Raw genomic sequence first — 5,784 nt, 5'->3', positions numbered from 1 at the left:
AGTAAGCCATGGGGATCGAACCTAGGCGTTTCATTGTTTGTCTACATTTTGAGACTTGTCTCGGCACCAATTGTCATCTCCTCCCAGCGTCAGCTGACGGTGAAAAACACGACGACGCCATCAAACGTCTCGACGGCACCATGCTCAGCGTCAAGCCGGAAAATATCTCACGAGTTTATGGTATTCGGAGAGGCAGAATTCGTGGATTTATAAGGGCCAAATCTCCCGCTACTGAAGAGGCCGAGTTTACCACTGCTGAAAAGGGGCCAAGTTTGCTTCATCTTGTTGGACAAAGGCCGCACTAAGAAGGGGGTTGACTGTCACTCTGTGGGCAAAAGTTTTGCCATCATCAGAGGCCAAGACAATTATCTCTTGCTAGCCGAGTTAGCAATTATCAAAGGTTTGTTCATGGGTTGAGTTCGTTGTGTCTTGAGTACGAGTTATAGCCAATCTTGGGAGGTCAATTTGTTGTCTATGAGAGACGCGTTTCCCCCCATATATTCCTCCACCTGTCCTGGCATTTCTGCAAAACCATTGTTCACCACTCGGCGGTTTTCCCAGTGGCTGTTTCTGAGCGCGGTTTCTATTGGCCGAGTAAACTTGTTGTATGTAAAGAGGCATCTCCTGGTTTACATGTTTTGTATTACGGGAGCAGAGTACATTCTCGTGTCACTGTTGAAGATTATTGTAAGGGCCGAGTTCATTAATTTTATGGCACCGAGTTTCATCATTTGCTAGGGCAGAAATAATTAGAGCAAAGGAGGACGAATTTGCTCAGTGCAAGGAAGCAAAAATACATCAAGACGACAGCATTTGACGGGGATTTCTAAATCTGTGTCTTGACACAGAAGGAAGTTGCAAGGCGTTCTCACTGTCCGGAAACGAAGCGTCACTAATACCCACACCCTGCAAGTCGATAACTGCGTTTCTGTCCAACGATACCTTTGTCAACCAGTCAACGCAGGCACGTCCAATGTCCAAAGCTTCACGTGGGATTTTTTCTTCAAAGCTCTACAACGGGCTCCACGTGGATCTTTTCTTCCCGCACATCAATTCTCCAATACAGTTTCAAGTCCAACATTGCTTATTCAAGTCAAACAAAACCGAAATTCTAATTCTAGTGGCTCCAGCTCGAGAATCCGTCAATTATTGTGGTGATTTTTCGTGGCTCATTTTTTATCGACCAAGGTATTTTACCTTTTTCATTTGTTGAAAAATTTTTCCAATTACAGATTTGATGTGGGTTTTGTGATATCTCAACTGGGTAGTCGTCAAAATTTTCTGGGCGCTTTGGTTTCCGCGCCTCGATTTTCGAGTCAGCAGATTTGAATTTTGTTTCCAGCACTTGCCTGAATGTCTGGATCAGCCGGTATCTGCATTGAAATTTGTGCCAGACTCCTTTGTTGTTTTCCATGTCTTGGGAAACGTGCAGATGGCCTCGCTTACCAATCTAATGTTGGAAGGCAATCAGCGCTTTAATGGCACCAATTATAACATCTGGAAATAGAGAATGTTGACCATTTTTTAATATAGGCATCTTGACCAGCTCGTTTTGGGCAAAGAGCTCAGTCCTGGTACAGCTGGTGCCGATCAAGATAAGTTTGATGATCGAAATCGAGAGGTTGTTATGCTTCTCAAACTCTCTGTGATTGATGATCAGTTACCACAAATTCCTTCCAGCAAGACAGCTGCCGAAATCTGGCAACATTTGAAGGAACTGCATGAGACATCCGACAAGAGCAGAGCTTTCTTTCTAAAGAATCAGTTGTTCTCCATCATGATGGACGAACATATGTCTTTACAGGAACATCTTAACAAGATTAAAGACATTCGAGATCAGCTCGAACCCATTGGTCAGACCATGGAGGAAGAAGATATGGTAGTCATCACTCTAAAAAGTCTACCGAAACCTTATGAACACTTCATAGAAACACTCAACATTACCTCCACTAATGTTGATTTGAAGTTTCTGGAGTTATGAACCAAACTCCTGCAGCATGATCGTTGGAAACAGCAGTTTGGTAGTGGTGCTTCATTAGCCTCCTCAGAAAATGCTTTTGCTGCCAAATATCAGTTCTCTCAGTCCTTTCAGCAGAAAGGTTCTTCTCAACCTTCCGATCCCGCGAAGAAGAAAAATGTGCAATGTAATTACTGTCAAAAGTTCGGCCACATGAAGAAAGATTGCCGACAGAGGATTGCTTTTGAACAGAAGAAACAGGGAGGGTCTCATTAGACAGCGAATGTTGCAGAACATTCCGAGCCAAAGGAATCTGCCTTTTACGCCTTTATGGCTAAAAGGTCCTTAGATCATGCCCCGTCTTCTACCTGGTACATTGACTCTAGTGTATCACGTCATTTCTCTCATAGGCATGACTGGTTTACTGACTTCTCATCTTTCAGTGATTCTATGGTATTCGGTGGAGGTGAGGAGTACACAGTGGTTGGCAGAGGTACAATTCAGATCCAGTCTGGTGAGCGCACATTCATCTTCCTAAATGTGTACTATGTTCCTGGTATGGAAATTAATCTGTTGTCTGTCAGCCAGATTATGAGGAACTCTCCTCAGCTCGATGTGGTGTTCAATGCACACAAGTGCTCCATTATTGACAAGGAAACTCGTCTTACGGTCGTTGTTGGCCTAGAAGATCATGGCCTATACAGGCTTCTTGACACTGGTGATTCTTCAGAAGTGGCTCTAGCGGCTCGTGTTTCTCCCATCAGCACTCTCTGGCATCAGAGATATGGGCATCTAAACATTCAATATCTCTTTCAGCTATCTCAGGAGGGACATGTGTCAAGGTTACCTGATATTCAGACCCAGCAGTTGGGAGTGTGTGGCGCCTGTCAAGCTGCCAAGCAACATCGGTCTTCATTCAAGGATGGAGAATCTTGGCGTGCATCTAAGGTACTCCAGTTAATTCATGCTAATATTTGTGGACCTATGAATACATCTTCAGTTACTGGTTGCAAATATTTTTTGCTTATTGTAGATGATTTTAGTAGAAATATGTGGGTGTACTTTCTAAAACATAAATCTAACGTATTTAGTATCTTTCAGAAGTTTAAGTCCTTAGTTGAAAAAGAGTCTGGCTGTAATATCATAACTCTTAAGACAGATAGCGGGGGGGAATTTTGTTCTTCTGCTTTCTCCAACTTCTGTGATACCCATGGCATCAAACGCCAGTTAACTACACCCAACACTCCTCAACAGAACAGTGTTCTCGAACGTCGCAATCATACGGTTGTTGAAATGGCTCGTTCCATGTTACAAAACAGGAGTGTTCCGAACAAATTTTGGGTTGAAGCAGTGTGTACTGTTGTCTATCTTCTTAACCGATCACCTACTCAGGTTGTTAAGGGGAAGACTCCAGAAGTTGTTTGGTTTGGCCGTAAGCCTAAGTTCAATCACCTCAAAAGTATTTGGCTCAGTTGCATATGTTTGGATTCCAGCTGCTAAACGCTCTAAGTTGGATTCCAAAAGCCAGAAACTCATGATGACAAGGTATAGTGATCACCACAAGGCCTATAGGCTGATAGATATAGACACTGGTTGTCTTAGCTTTAGTCAGGACGTAGTATTTGATGAAGGCAGAGGGTTCTTTCAGTCTCCTCCTGAGCAGTGCTCTGAGGATCAGCCTCACAGTGTTCTTCTTCCGTGAGCTTCCTCCGAAAAATAATCCTCCTCTTGCTGCTCCTGTTGTTCTTGAGCCTCCTCTACCTACTCCTAATATTGGTTCTTCTACTCTCCGACCTAAATGGTGGGCTAAAACTATTAGTAATCTCTGAGATAATGAGCTCCTTGAAGGGAGAACCTCCAGAAATAAGAGCAAACAACAACCTACAGTCAATTTTGCTCTTATGGCTAACCTACATAGTGTTTTTGAGCCTCAAACCTATTCAGATGCTAAGGGTATACCTGAGTGGGAACAGGCTATCGAAGCTGAATTCCAGAGTCTTCAGAAGAATCACACTTGGACCTTTTCTGATCTTCCTACAGGGAAGAAGCCCATTAGCTGCAATTGGGTGTATAAAGTGAAATACAAAGCTGACGAAACCCTAGACAAGTATAAGGCTCGCCTTGTTGCTCGAGGGTTCTCAACGAAGGAAGGCATAGACTATACCAAGACCTTTGCTCCTATAGCCAAGATGAGTACCATACGGCTCGTCCTTGCCTTAACAGCTCAATTCAGTTGGAAAGTCCATCAGATGGATGTAAACTGTGCTTTTCTGAATGGTGACTTATAGGGAGAAGTCTACATGACGCAGCCTCCAGGATTCAAGGTTGTCGGTCATGAACAGAAAGTCTGTAGATTAGTCAAAGCACTCTATGGTCTAAAACAAGCTCCTCGGGCTTGGTACATGAAAATTGATAAGTATCTAACAGATCATGGCTTTCAGCGGAGTCCATCTGATGCAAACCTATATATCAAGCATACTGGTGATGATATTCTGTTTGTGGTTGTCTATGTGGATGACCTTATCATTACTATCAATTCAGCACATTTGATCCATAGGATCAAACAGGATTTGTGCAGCACTTTTGATATGACAGATTTGGGACTTCTTCATTACTGTTTAGGGGTTGAAGTCTGGCAGACTAAGAACAACATCTTTCTCTCTCAATCCAAGTATGACAACAATCTTGTGGATAAGTTCAGAAAGCAGGATTGCAAACATGCCACGACTCCTATAGAACCAGGGCTCAAACTTTCAGCTCAGTCATCCTCACCCCTTGTGGATGAAACTTTATTCAGGCAATTAGTGGGCAGGCTCATCTACCTTACTACCACTAGACCTGACATTAGTTTTGCAGTGAGCTACATTTCACACTTCATGTCAGCTCCTAACGCTGATCATTGGATAGCAACGAAGCGTTTGCTGTGTTATGTGCGTGGCACTCCTGATTATGGACTTTTGTACACTCGAAGTTCCGATCCTACACTCAGTGGTTACACAGATTCTGACTGGGCCGGTTCAGTTGATGACCGTAAATCTACAGCTGGGTATGTGTTTAGTCTGGGATCCGGTGCTGTCACATGGACTAGTAAGAAGCAGCAAGCAGTGGCTCTCTCCTAGACAAAAGTAGAGCATCGGGGAGCAGTTAAGGCATCTTGTGAGGCAGTTTGGCTTCGACGTATGCTTGCGGATATGCATGTTTCCTAGGCAGGTCCTACTCCCTTGTTCTGTGATAATCAGGGAGTGCTCAAACTTGCCAAGAATCCAGTCTTCCATGAACGAACAAAGCATGTGGAAACCCATTGTCACTACATTCGACAGCTTGTTGAAGACGGATCCATTCAGTTGTTGTATGTTCCCACAACGGAGCAGCCAGCAAACATCTTCACCAAGCCCCTTGGTCCTGATAAGTTTGTAAAATTCAAAGGGTCTATAGGTGTTGTAAATAGATTGAGCATTAAGGGAGGGTATTAGAATAATGCTATTTTAGTGTTTAATGCTCATTCGGATAAGATCGTCTGTGATCTTATTAGCAGTTTCTTAGAAGAAACTTGTTGTTTCTATTTCTTAGTAGAAACTTGCTGTTTCTATTTCTGTAAATACATTTGTATTATTTATTGAGCTTCATTGCTCATTGTAAATCAATTCAATTCATTCATTGATTATCGACAAGATCAGACATCAAATATCTTCACTATGAAGATGACAAAGACCGCAGTTCTGAACTCAGGTGAAGGCAAACATTATCTGGAAAACCTGGTCACTGTTTAGGGCACAAACTCTGTGAACATATGTTGATCTATAGAGCAGACTTCAATGCATTCCTTC

General features: G+C 43.0%; 1 protein-coding gene across 1 annotated transcript in view; it reads right to left on the bottom strand.

The window, feature by feature from the left end:
• The window catches only part of LOC149206157 (CLP protease regulatory subunit CLPX1, mitochondrial-like), a 273,918-nt gene that overhangs the window by 136,667 nt on the left and 131,467 nt on the right, over positions 1–5,784 (bottom strand). The gene's annotated exons all lie outside the window — the stretch shown is intronic.

The sequence above is a fragment of the Pinus tabuliformis genome, chromosome 1_2 (genome assembly GCF_031772625.1).
Source record: "Pinus tabuliformis cultivar Carrire ecotype Pingquan chromosome 1_2, CPIR1, whole genome shotgun sequence".
Taxonomy (NCBI): domain Eukaryota; kingdom Viridiplantae; phylum Streptophyta; class Pinopsida; order Pinales; family Pinaceae; genus Pinus; species Pinus tabuliformis.
The sequence above is the reverse complement of the archived record's forward strand: the minus strand, read 5'-3'. Positions and strand labels throughout refer to the sequence as shown.